Raw genomic sequence first — 13,490 nt, 5'->3', positions numbered from 1 at the left:
TTCTTGAACCAAGGTATCTTTCCCTGGATACCTTTCATTGGACATTTCTATAGACTTGCTTTAAATGGTACATTATCTCGGCCTTAGAACTGTAAACTAGCAACTTATTAAAGTCCTCTTTTAAAAAGCCATTCCGTTCCTGGTATATTGCATTCTGGCAGCTAGCAAACTAGAATAAGCTTTACATAATGAATGTTTGAGAGAGGTCTTCATTCTGTAGGAAAATTCTGGAATAATGTGTACCTAGGCATGTATTCCCCATTGGAGGGCTTACATTAAACCAGGATCTTGGGGGATCTTGACTCCTTCTATATCCTCCTTGTCATGTCAGGTTTCTAAAGAAGGCTGTGCCACCAGGTAGCCTTCAGGCATCTCTTCTCATTGCACCACAGATGGGCTGCAGAGAACTTCTGCTTGCATTTTTCTGATTCATTACATTCATGATATATCTCAACAGAAAATCTCAAGCCCAGGCAAAATAGACCAAGGACTCTGCCTTTTGTGGCACAAGCACAACTGTAATGCCAACCATCTGTAAGAAAGTGAGGGAGGATGCTCGGTAGATGAAACAAGGGCAGTAAGAACAAGATGTATTTGGAGGGGAGCAGTACACATGCAGAGAGGCTGCATGGGGTGGAGGTTAAGAGCCAGGGCCACAATGCGGAGGCTTCAGACAGACCTGGGTTTGAATCCCGGATCGGTCACTTACCAGCTGTTTCTCCACATGCAATTTCCTTTCTCTAAACTTTGGTGGCTTCTCCTGAAAATAGAACCTACTTCATGGAGTTGTTAGAATTGAGTGAGGCCATGGAGATATAACATTCAGCACTCTACCTGCCCTACATAGTACGTGCTCAATAAATGTCAGCTCTTATGATCTACCCCTTCTTAGACTCCAACTAGGATGATGTCACCTGACCGGTGCAGTTCCATTCAGCCTTGACCGCGATGTCTGACCCGCTGGACCACCCTATTTTCCAAGGCAGCTGGCAAGTGGAGAGGACTACTTTAACCTACTATAAGATGTTGATTCCAACTTCCTGAGAGCAGGAGGATTGGAAGGCACGTGACTTACTCCAGCTGAAGTCCTCCTTCGTCTCCTGCCCACTTCATCCTGCCATTTCAGGAGGCATTTCCTCCAACAGGGAATACATGTCAAGGTACACATTATTCCAGAATTTTCCTACAGGATGAAGACCTCTCTCAAACATTCATTATGTAAAGCCTATTCTAGTTTGCTAGCTGCCAGACAATTACATTCAGATCTGCATTTTACAGAAGAGCTGCCTTGCAAGGGCATCTCCTCCCTGCTTCTTCCACCCTCCAAGGCACAACACAGGTCTCATTTTCAGTCTTCCGAGAGGGCCTGGGGGGGGCCTCAAAAGGTGGAGGAATTCCTCTAAGATAAATACCCAAATGGTGAGGGTTATTAAATCTGGCTGTGTCTGAAGTAAGCCCTGGCCTGCTACTGCCTTCTACCCCATGGCCCACTCAGTCTGGCCTGCAGAGGGAAAAAGCAAATACTCTGGCACTGCGGGATGAAGAGAGCCTATGAACTGCAGGGAATGTTCCCCGGCCAGAGCCCCAGGGGCTGCCCCTGGGCTGGTGCAGCTGTCTAATGAAAGACCTCTTTCGTAATCAGTGTGCAGTGAAAACGTACCACTTGCATTTATAGCAACAGTGAAGCCACCTGCTATTTAAAGGCCCCCCTCCTCTTCTTCCTCACCCCAGGGCTGGATCTTCCAGCTCCCTCCCTCCGCCAGCTGTGTCTTGTCAAAGTTCCAACCTCCTCCCTCAGAAGCATAGCTGTCCCCGGCCGTCCGCCCCGTGTGCATTCCGTTTCCTATCTTCTCTGTCTGGGGTCTCGGCGTATGGCCTCACCCACAAAAATAGCTCCAGCGAAGAGTGGTCAGCTGCGGGGGAGCTAGGGGTACCCTCTCGGGTGAAGAGTAAATAGATGATGAATTTCCTTCTAGGCCCAACTCCCTGATTCACTCTCCACCACGTCCCACACAGCTCCGGCTGAGTCAAGCGCTGACAACTGAGAGGGTGGCAGAGGAGAGAAAACGCTGCTGCACAGACAGGAACACAGGAACCCGGAGCAAAAGGAAGGGCCTCCGAGCAAACAGAAGGAAGAAAGAAAAACAGAGAGGCAGATGCAGCAAAACTTCGATTAGCCAGCAGGCTTGGGGAATGGGGTGTTTTAGTTCATGGAAGTTTCTAGCTGGCTGTGAACAAAGCCAGAATCTTTTTATTTTAATCCTTCATTTAGAAAAGCTTTCTGCATGATGTTGGATCACTTTCTCCCGTCAGTTACGGATGGGGACATGGCATCTCAATGGGGAGCGGTCTCCACATGAGGGCCAGTTGCACTGTGGGGAGTGTGGAAAGAAGAGTCCCAGACTGGGCAAAATAGATGTCGGACTCCCTCATTTATCCTGAAAGCACAATCACTGATATAAACCTGCTTTGTCATGTTTTTTACTTGCCTTAAATAATGGATTGCTGATATGTGTTTTTTTAAGTTTTACTGCACAGTTACACTCCTATTCAGTCTTCAAATCTCAGTATCACCTCCCCTGTGCGGCCTTCTTGACTGATCCTTCTCCTCTTCCCTTAGACTCTCCCAGTTATTTTCCTCTCCACTTGGCACACTCTGTGTAAATAATCTGCTAACACAGGTTACAGTGGGAGGTGCCTGGGGATGGGGGTTTTGTCTATGAGCCTGCTCGTTAAGAGGCTGAACTCTGTCTATTTTGCCTGGAGAGAGTTATAAATGCCAATGACCTGGAAACCCCCAGAGAGCAGAAGACAAGTCCTGTTTCACTGTTATACCTCCATCCCATGGCAGGGAGTTAAGGGAGGGAAGTAGAGAAGGAAAAAAGATGGGAGAAATTCTATAAATGTGCAATAGGAGAGAGAGAGAGAAATCATTTATGGGCTTGGTAATTTAATCTTCACTTTGAGAAGACATATTCCATGTCTGCTTCCTTTGGATCTGTAAAACAAAGTGCCTCCTATCATGATTCTGAGTTTTGAAGCAACTCAGAAAGATAATGTTTCTCTTCTTCTTAAAAAAAAAAAAAACGAAACTCGATTACTATATGTACTGCTGTAGCGGGTAGGGGTAGGATGGGAATTTAGGGAAGAAAATCCATCAGCATTTATTAAGAGCCAAATAGAGATGCTGTCAGATCCATGGATGTTGGACCTAAAGATAGATTTGAAACCAACCAAGAGATAGATGGTCAATTTTTCTCAACTTTTGCTGAGCCTGTCTTCTGTGGGCCACAATTGAAAATCATCCAAACAGTTCTCTTTGGGCCAAGACCTATCAGTGAGAATGGAATTCTAAGTTAAACAAAGAGGGGCATAGGGCACGGGTGTGTCTAGTCACACAGCCCTTGGCTGCACCGCGGCTCTGGGCTAGGAGACAGCTGTGTGCCCATTGTCTTTAGGCCATTTGCAGTGAGAGACCACAGGAGGCGTGGGCAGGACTAATACCTGGGGGATTAGCTCTATCTACCCTGAGCTCAGCAGGAAGTCCACATCCCTCTTCCCCTGGCCTCCTCCTGGTGGTGTGGTCCCCAGCAATCCCTGGCAGCCACAGGCCCCCTTGCCCATGATGTCAAGAGGCCTGTTGATCCTTTCAACAGTCCTTTGGGAAGGACCAATGTGTTACTTAAAAACAAACCAACCAATAATGCTCTTGCACTACGAGTTTTATGGACAAGGGAATGCCTGGCAAAGGCCTATTGTAGCACTTGTCACACTGTCCTTCAGGAATCCCATAGATGGTGTGTAATGACAACATGGCAGACAATCTACCAAATGTGTGTACGTGCCTTGACCATGTCTGTTGAGCATTATCCACAGAAATGCAACAGAAAACACAGAGGACCTTTCCTCAGCACATCCTGCTTCCTCTAGACTCCTGGAGGAAAGGGCCTGCTCTCATTTCTTCTGCAGCCACAATATCTAGCACGGAACCTAACAAAGGGAAGGTGCTCAATAGATGTCTCCTGAATGAATACAACAGATGATCTTCAGAATTAAAAAAGAATGGATGAAGTCTGGCCCACTGTCTCTTTGCTTCTCTTTCATAGGGATGAGCTCAACTGAATCTCCACACTGTCCCCAACAGCTCACCAGTAACTTAGCAGCAGCTACTCCAGAGGGAAAATAGCCTGTTTCTCATCCCAGCCAGCCAGAGAACATGAGAGTCTGTCCCAAGAGCATGAGAGCTCTGTCCCAAGCCCATTTAGATCTAATTCAATTCATTCCTCCTTCCATCCCTTCTGGCTTGGATGACCAATCCTCTTGTTTTGCCTGAGTGTGAGGGGGCTTTCCAGGCAGAGGACTTGCAGTGCTAACACTGGGAAAGTTCTGGGCAATCCTGGACAACTTGGTCTCTCTACTCCCTTTTCCCTTCCAGAAACATTGAATGAACCTCGCGTGGGTTTGGCCCTGAACTAGGCCCTGGAGACATATCGAGAACAAGATACAATTTTTGCTCTCAGCAATCTCGCAGTCTAGTAGGATGGACACACAATGGACAAGATATTAGAGTACCCAGGAGAGGCTGGAACGATGAGAGAGAGGATGAGGTGAAATCAGAGAAGCCTTCCTCGGAAGGGGACATCAAAGAGTGTCAGAATAAGAAAATCTATTCAGATTAAACCCATCCAGTCCCTCAGGGAGACTGAGATAAACACCCCCTCAAGGGGTGGGAGATCATTCTACAACAGTACTCACCTATCCAGGGGGTCCTGAAGAATCAAGGAAGCTTTCATGGAGACTGATGACAATGTTGGATTATGGTATATTTACATCATAACACCAGGAAAGTTACAGACCCAGCCATGTCAGGATGCGGTGACTGGCTTTACTCAGGGAAGCAGAGTAAGGAGCGTGCTTAGGGTTTTTCAGTTGGTAATGCTAACTGCATTTCCGTCCCTTCTCCTCAGTTTCATCCCTCCCTTTTGTATCCTATATTCCTCTTCCCCACCTCCAAAATATAAGTAAGGATCTTGGCCAGGGTACAAGCCAGGAGACCAGTTTGATTCTTTTCTTACTGTACCTTGAGCCTTGACTTGCACCAGATCTGGGACGCAGAGCCTGATAAAGCTGGAGTTGGGGGTCTCTGGGCTTTTCAGCCAGGATTTCAGAGTCTGAGTTTCATACCCCATGTGGGCCGCTCTTGAGCAAGTTCATCTCTATCTTTCAGATGGCGGGGGAAGGACCTTAGATGTGGGGTGGGTTTCTCCCTACAGCTGCTTCTTAGTTTGGGTCTTCTCATGTTACTCTTGTAATAGGATAACTTCTGGTCTCTGATTTTTCTGGCTTTAGACACTCTCTGCCCTGGGAATCTTTGCTGGTCACAGTGGTTGCTGATACCAGATTCTGACAGGTACATCTGGGTTTGTCTTGTAATATTCTTTCAGCTTCTGTGTGTATGCACTGGCAGCACGCATGGTTGGCACTCGTGACGGTGCAGCTCCACATTAGCTGTGCTGAGCAGTGTGACATGCACAGAGTACTCAGTGGTGTACTCATTCATTTCTATGGCTGTATTGGCTGATGGATCGAGGCCCTTTAGGTTTCTATAATCTGATGAGGTCCGTTTTCCTCCCCAGCCCTGAATTCAGGGGGTAATTAGAAGTGATGATTTACCATTTAGAATTTACAATTTAGGATGTTTTTCTATTCATTTGTAAGTCATTTTTAAAAAAAGTTTCACCTTCCTATATCCACTCTTCTAGGACTATCATAACAACATTTTCTTCTCTGATTTTCGAATTGGAGAATCCTTGGTGTGATCCTAGGTGGGACACCTTCATCCAGCTGCCAGGGAGGTGGAAGATTCTCATGAAACTTCAGAGGAGCAGGCGGCTGTGTCTCTGCCCCACTAGCTTTGTTGGCGGCATTTTCTAGAGTCTCTATGCTGCCTTTGGGAAATCTAGGGCTGGAGGAGGGGGGCTGGGTTCCTTGCTTTCTTGAGGGTCAGGGATCCTTATATTTCCTCAGGACCCCACTCTCAGCATCTATGAACCTAGCTATTGGCTTTCTGGAACAGCCTAGCTTTTTAGGAATGTGGCTACAAAACCAAGAGTTGGAGGGTACCTAGGAAAGGAGTGCTCCTTTCCAAGCTACTTCACAAATGGACCAAGGGGAAAGAAAAAGGCAATGAACCTTCCACTTTTCCCTCCCTCAGTATAGAATATTGCTCTCCCTCCAGGAAACTCCTTTAATTTTTCTCTTCTCCTTAGCTGAATTCTTTTGTAATTTGTTGTAGAGCTTCTTTCACCCAAATGTCTTCCTTATCTCCAGGAAGTAGTCTGATCTCACATATTCAACAGTTCATTAAGTTTCTGAGCTGAATCTGGGGCATCATCCTACATTATAAGGGAGAGAAAATCCTACAACAAAAGGGATAATGCACATAACTTCTTTTCCTTTTGAAAATATGTTCAGTTATTATTGAAAGGAGAGGGGCGATAAAAGGAAAATAGTATGTTGAAATCATCAGAAAGAAGTTTAACCACCGGGACTGAAGGAAAGGATGAAATAAAGGGCCCTACAACACTGTTGGAGTGCCACCTCAAAACCAAAGCAGCTTTCAATGAAAATATCCCAATGTAACCTTACGATGACATGTATACAATGATGACATTGATGAAGATGGAGAGGAGGAGGATGCCAACCGTCATGATGTGATCTGAGTGTTTGATCAAGTGCCACATACACTGATTTGGTCACTGGAAACTTTGCACAGGAAATGTCCCACAGCATCATAGCAATTGGCACTTTGAATTGATTGGTAGCAGCTATTTTATGGGCTGAGTTGAGAAGGATTCTGGGGTTGCATCCAGAGTCATTTGCAAACTGTGCAATGGGCAGTTAGGGATAGCAGATGTAGCCAAGACAGGAAGTGAGTATTTCATGCACTTACCATTTGTACAGCTTACACTATGGTTTATGTCTACCCTTAATCCACAAGGAATTGAATCATCTTAGCTGTTTTATTTTTATAGGGTTACATATGAGAATGCCTTAGCTACCTGGTTACCCAAGATTGCTCACCTACCCCACGCCAAGTGCTCTGCTGCATTCTTTGACTATATTATTTCTACAACTTCAGGAGGCTTGGGAAAGTGGCCTTTCTTATGGTAACCTTGTGTGCCAGCACCCATACTGTCCCTGCTTCCTGTGGGCTCATAGTCATTTTTCAGCGACAGGGCTAATGTCATGATGATTTCAAGTGATCCGGCCTAAAGACAGCACCTACTCCCTGGACAATATCCATGAAAATTGTATATGGTAATGGGTGAGCCACATTTTCCCTGTGGATGTGATTTACATGTCAGCATGGAACCTCACCAGGGCCTCCTTCCGAAATGTGCCTTCCAGAAAGCAGCAGGCAGACTGCAGAATATCCTTCCCCAAAAGAGAACAGCCTCCTATAGACCAGCAAGAGCTCTGATCACATGAATCCAAGCAAGATTTCCAAAGAGATTGAGACAACAGCTTAGAGAGTGAGCGGGGAAATTTTCTTCTATGGAGAATCCAACTCACAGTATGCCTGGTTTGAAGAAATCATACTTTACATTGTTCAAAGCATTCACAAATGCTGGCTCAACTGATTCTCAGGATAACCCATGGGAATGGGTGGCGAGGATGACATCCTCCATTTTTTTTAGTTGAGAGAAGCGCAGGAAAGCTTCACTGGTTTGCATCTCAGGGCACATAACTGGTGAATGATTGGGAGCAGATTTCTGATTACTCCTACTACAGTGTTCTTTCCACCTCGTTCTGCCTTTTTAAACTGGAGGTCACCTAAGTTAAATAGCCATTCACTTATTTTTCATTCAGGAAGAAATGTACTTTAAAAAAAATTAAGAGGGCAGGCCACAGTGGCTCAGCAGGCAGGGTTCTCACCTGCCATGCTGGAGACCCAGGTTCGATTCCTGGTGTCTGCTTATGCCAACAAAAACAAGCAAACAAACAAAAAATTAAGAATGAGATAAAAAATTGCATCAAATAAAAGTGAAAAAAATAGTGTATTTTAGTTATTTTATAATCAATTCTAAGATTTTTTTTAACTTAGAAGAACAAAGGGGAAGAGAGAAGCAGAAACAAATAGGAAAAAAATGGAAAAAGACACTCAGTCTTATCTGGAGTAACAGCCACATACTGTGGCTTTCTAGGATAGAAAAGCATGGTTATGTTCTCCCAGATATAGGCAGTACTTCTCCTGGGACCTGTTGACATTGATGATACAATTTGGTCTAAGAACAAGAGGTCCCTTAGCTCTGACTTCAAATCTGGGAGATAACTCTCCTAAACTCCATAATGTTTCATTTCCAGAATTAAGCTACTGCCCTGGCTTCAGCTCTTCCTTATAATAATGACAATAATGAACCCAAAGCACATAGAATACAGAGAGTAAGATAAAGCTGGCAAGAAGGAACCAAAGTCACAGCCGTAGTGGTTCTCGGTCCTTGCTGCACATTAGAATCACCTGAGAAGTTTTAAAAACCATAACATTCAGGTCTCATCCCACACCAACTGAATCATCATCACTGAGGTTGGACCCCAGGCATCAGTACTTAAAGGTCCTCAGGGGATTCCAATGTGCAGCCAAGGACTCTGGATTCTGACATTTATCCTGAAAGACTGGTTTAAGAAAGGGGAGATACGCCGAAATAAGCAAAGAACAAGGGGAAGCCACGTCAAACCTTCTCCTAGAGGAGAGACTGAGAACAAAAGACTCAAGAGGACAGAACTCAAGATGTGTGGTGGTTGGAGACAGCTTCTCTTTGATTCAACTCCCATGGGTCAAGATAAGTTGGGAAATCGAGGGACTTAGCTGGAAAGTTTGTGTAAGAACTTCTTCTGGCTTTTTTTGCCTTAATTTACCTGGTTGTCCCAAATGAAATGCTTTAAGGATTGGGAGAAGTGTGCTGTTGTAGTTTACTAATGTTGCCGGAAATGCAATGTACCAGAAAAATGTTGGCTTTTATAAAGGGAATTTATTAAGTTATAGGTTTACAGTTCTAAGGATAGAAAAACATCCAAACTAAGGCATCCAGGTAAAGATTTCTTAACTCAAGAAAGGCTGATCTGGGAAGGCATGTATCTGGCATCTACTGCCCCTTTGGCGTCTCCTTTCAAATGGCTTCCTTGGGGGGTGTTTTCTTTCTGCATCTCCAAATGTCTTGGTTTTGTGTTGGCTTTGAAGTTTTTCCTAAAAATGGTTCACTCTTAAAGACCTTCAGTAAGTGACCCACCTTGAAAGGGTGGAGACACATCTCCATGGAAACCACCTAATCAAAAGGTTCCACCCACAATTGAATGGCTCACATCTCCATGGAAATAACTTAATCAAAATGAACCCATACAACAATATCGAATCAGCATTAAAGAACATGGCTTTTCTAGGGTATACAATAGTTGCAAAGAGGCACAGGTGCTAAATCATACCATTTATTTGGTACTTGGCCTCCGATGGCTTTACATCCCAGTGATATGGGAAGAATTCTCATCTGAGGGAGCACACTCTTCTCATGTAGAGTGCCTAAGGATGGCTTCCTCCTTACAAAGGAGATCTTCTCCACTGTGGGGCAGCCATACAGAAACTTGTATCAGCCTCCAGCGGAGCGGACAAGACACTGCTGGGAGAGAAGGGGGTGAGTAATATCCTGTCAGTGAGGGCCACCCTCTGAGACAGTACGTGATGAGAATTTTAAAAAAAGAAAAAATTGCTTTCCAAGTTCATTCTGAAACTCAGTCAGGATGAGGGATTTCTCCTTTTGTTAACTGATCTGAATGAAGCCATGTGATTTCATTTAGATCAGTATCGCTGTCAGCATCAGGTCACATTACATTGATCGACCCCCAGGAACCACTGATGCCATCACTCTCCCACATGTTAGAGGGGAAGCTCCTTGAGGATTCTCCCTACTCAACTTTGCAACCCTGAGAGCACATAGTTTAAGATCTCCTTGGCATGGTAGAAACGCAGTGAATGCTGTTAGAATGAGGGATTAGAATGTGGCTAGCTTTGGAGGAAACTTATGGCCTGAATTCCATGCCCCCCTAAAATCAGCTGCCATATTCTGTTGCTGAGAGGTAAGTGGGAAAGTCTTATGTGAGCAGGTTAGAGGGAGCATTTCCACTCCTTTCCAAGCTGGTTCAACATGAGGCCAGGGAAGAGAAGGAAAGTTGACCAGAGGAATTCTTCATGTGTCATTATAAATAATAACCCTTGGAGCCTGCTACACATTGAATTATGCCCTCCAAAAGATGTTGACATCCTAATTCCCAGTATCTCAGAATGTGACCCCATTTGGAAAGAAGCATCATTGCAGATGGAATTAAGCAAGTTAAAATGAAGTAGGGGACAGTAGGCCCTTAATCCAATATGACTGGTCCTTTATGAGAAGAGGACATTTGGACACCGACAGGAGATAGACAGAGAGGAGAGCACAAAGGACAGCCTGCGAACCACCAGAAGCTAGAGGAGGTGTGGAACAGATTCTTCCCTACAGATTTTGAACGAAGCATAGCTTTGCTGACATCCTCATTTCAGGCTTCTAGCCTCCAGAAGTGGAGTGACACGATAAATTTCTGTTGTTTTAAGCCACCCAATGTGTGGCACTTCATTACAGCAGCTCTAGCAAACTAAGGGACAAGGAGTAAGAGGGTGGAGGGAAGAAGGGGGTCAAATGGTCTGACCACGACTCAGGCCACAGGACCAACCCTTTCCAGGAGGTAGTCCAGGGACTACGGCACAAGGGTCTCCACTTCCCTTGTAGCTTGTGATCAAGTGGGACATTTTCATGATGCCAAAGTCCTTTCTGGAAGGCCTGGACCACTCTGAAACTGAAATTGGGCGAGCAAGTAGGCTGAAGGAATGGCTTTTTCGAGCTGTGAGAAAGCCCTTGTTTCTTCTGAAACAGGAGGTACTGAGTAAGCTTTTGGAGCCCCTCTGGAGTCTTGGAGAATTTTGGCAAAAACGCATCTTTCACATACGCTTAGGAACAATTGTTTGGAAGCTCATGTCTCCTTTGCTCAGAGTCTGGCTTTCCCAGCCCCGCATATAAAGAGTTTCCCGTCTGTACCTCCCTTGCTTTGATATTCTTGATTAATCACATTCTGAGGTCGAGTGTGGAACTGACCTGGCCTGCACCGCCAGCGACAGGAGGCGGATACACTGGCCAGGACAACTGCAGAAATGGGTCAGGGCAAGGGAGGCTTTGGCCACAAGTGTTGGCAAGCAGGTTAGAATCTATTGGATTATCGGCAAATGGATTTGCGTTGGCTGAGTGAGCTCATGCAGACAAAGGAAAATAAAAGACAACTTAGATCAGCACTGAGCCGCGTCTCCTGGCCAGGCAGTCGTCAGGGCCTAAGAATGTCTGTCTTGGGACACTAAGGCCCAGCCTGCCTCTAGACGGATTCTGCACCTGCACCGGGTGAAGAGATGGCCAAAAGACCAAGGTCTAGAAGAAGAGACTCTAGGCCAACTTCTGTTGCTTCCCGAGGAGTCTAGTTTTACAACGTGAAATGGACGTCTCCTCTGGATCCCATATAATGACTGAACCCCAACTTTGTGAACACAGACACTCTCAAGAAAAAGTCAAGTGACTGCCAAGAAAATGCATGTGGTTATCTGAAGAGTTGGCCCATATCTGGATCAACTGTGGCCCCTTCCACTCTCTGTCATTCCCAGGCCTGGCCTTTCATTAACGTTGAATGAAGACATGTTTCCAGTGAGGGCAGGGCAGCAGCATGACTCTGCAGCCTGTGGTCCTCCTCCTGCTGTCCTCCCCTGGGGAAAAGAGGACTTGATCTGAAATCAAGTACCTTCCTTTGATGGAAACACTAGGGCCTTTTGAGGCTCGCTCCATAATATTAATCCCTTTGGGTTGGGACGATCAGGAGGGCAGAAGCATAGCTGCTGAATTAAAGGAGAGGTGGGACTGGGGCCACAGGTTCTCAAACCCAACTGCCCCGTAGAATGGTGTGGTGTGGGTGGTGGTGAATAGAAATCTTAATGCTTGAGCTCTATCCCCAGATATTTCTCCTTTAATTATCTGAGGTGAGGCTCAGGCATCAATATTGTTTCACAAGTTTCCCCCAGTGACGTTGACAGGGGCCGTGGCTGGGGAGCCCTCATTGCAGGTCCCCCTGCCAAATGCAAGGTTGTGTGTGTGTGTGTGTGTGTGTGTGTGTGTGTGTGTGTGTGTGTCCTGCCTCTCTAATTGGATTATAAACCCCTAAGGAGCAAGGAGAGTGTCCTACTTTTTGCCATCTTCTCTCTCAGAGTTTAATAGAGTGTAGAGTGCCGTTACACAATGAATTCTCAATAAATATTTAAATGTGAGTGCCTGTTTGTGTGGACAGCGGGTCTAGTTTCCTTTAGAAATCTCATCTACTTGAGGCAGTGAAGACTATTTTAAATACGTATTAGTGCAGAGGCCCTAGGAGGGAATCTAGGCCAGCAGAGCCCGCCACATCTACACTCAGCCCATTCTGAGGGCTTAAGCAATGTCTAGACAGAAAATCCTTCCAGACAATGGACAGTGGAAGATGTCTAGATTTGATAAGAAAAACACAGAAGCCTTATCTTAGACTATTTGCTTCTGTAACTTGCTAGGAAGGATTATCTCATCTAGTTTTCCTTAGAGAAGTAAGATAACACAATAGTATCACGTGTCTAAATCCTTGTGGAAGGGTCCTCTGCAATTAGCCCCTGATTCACCTTTAGGATTCAAGTACCTGAAGGTCTGAGCAGGTTTACTAAGGAAACTAACAAAATCACCATAAAATAGAGGAAAGCAAGAAAACTAACCCAAGAGAGGGTAGAACTGGAGTTTAGAATGAAACCTTCCAATGCAAGCCAACTTGGCTAAATCGCACTGTTGCACATGAATTTTATTTTAAAAATCAACCTCCAAAGAAACATAGAGGAGCATTTTGGATTTTAAAATATAGCGAACACAATATGAAAGGATTATGAATCAGGAATTCCATTAAAAGACTGGAGTTTCACAAGTAAGTGCTTAAAACACCATGAAAGCAAGGTGATTGATGGCCTTCCTTTCCCTTTCCTTTTTTTCCTTCTCTTTCTCTCCCTTCCTGCCCATGAACGTGAATTGAGCTAAAATGAAAAAGTCAGAACCTTCACATTCCCTCAAAGAGGTCATGATTTCATCAGGGAGACAGGAAATGGCAGCAGAGGCTCTGATGCAGGGGAGAATGTGGGATGTGCCTAAGGGAAGGGAGCTCGGGGGAAGGAGGGAAAGATTCTGTTCCAAAAAGGGGAGAAGCCTTCATAGATGAACCCAGGACATCTGGGGAGGTCGCTTCCACTCTCCCTCAAGGCAGCCTAACCACTGATCGTAAGGAACTTTCTTAGCAATCTCCAGTTGTTCCATCGCCAGTCAGCCCTGGCAACCAAGAACGAAGCCCCTCTCAGTCACTCT

This window comes from Tamandua tetradactyla, chromosome 21, assembly GCF_023851605.1.
Source record: "Tamandua tetradactyla isolate mTamTet1 chromosome 21, mTamTet1.pri, whole genome shotgun sequence".
Classification (NCBI taxonomy): Eukaryota; Metazoa; Chordata; class Mammalia; order Pilosa; family Myrmecophagidae; genus Tamandua; species Tamandua tetradactyla.
This window is presented reverse-complemented; position numbering follows the sequence as displayed.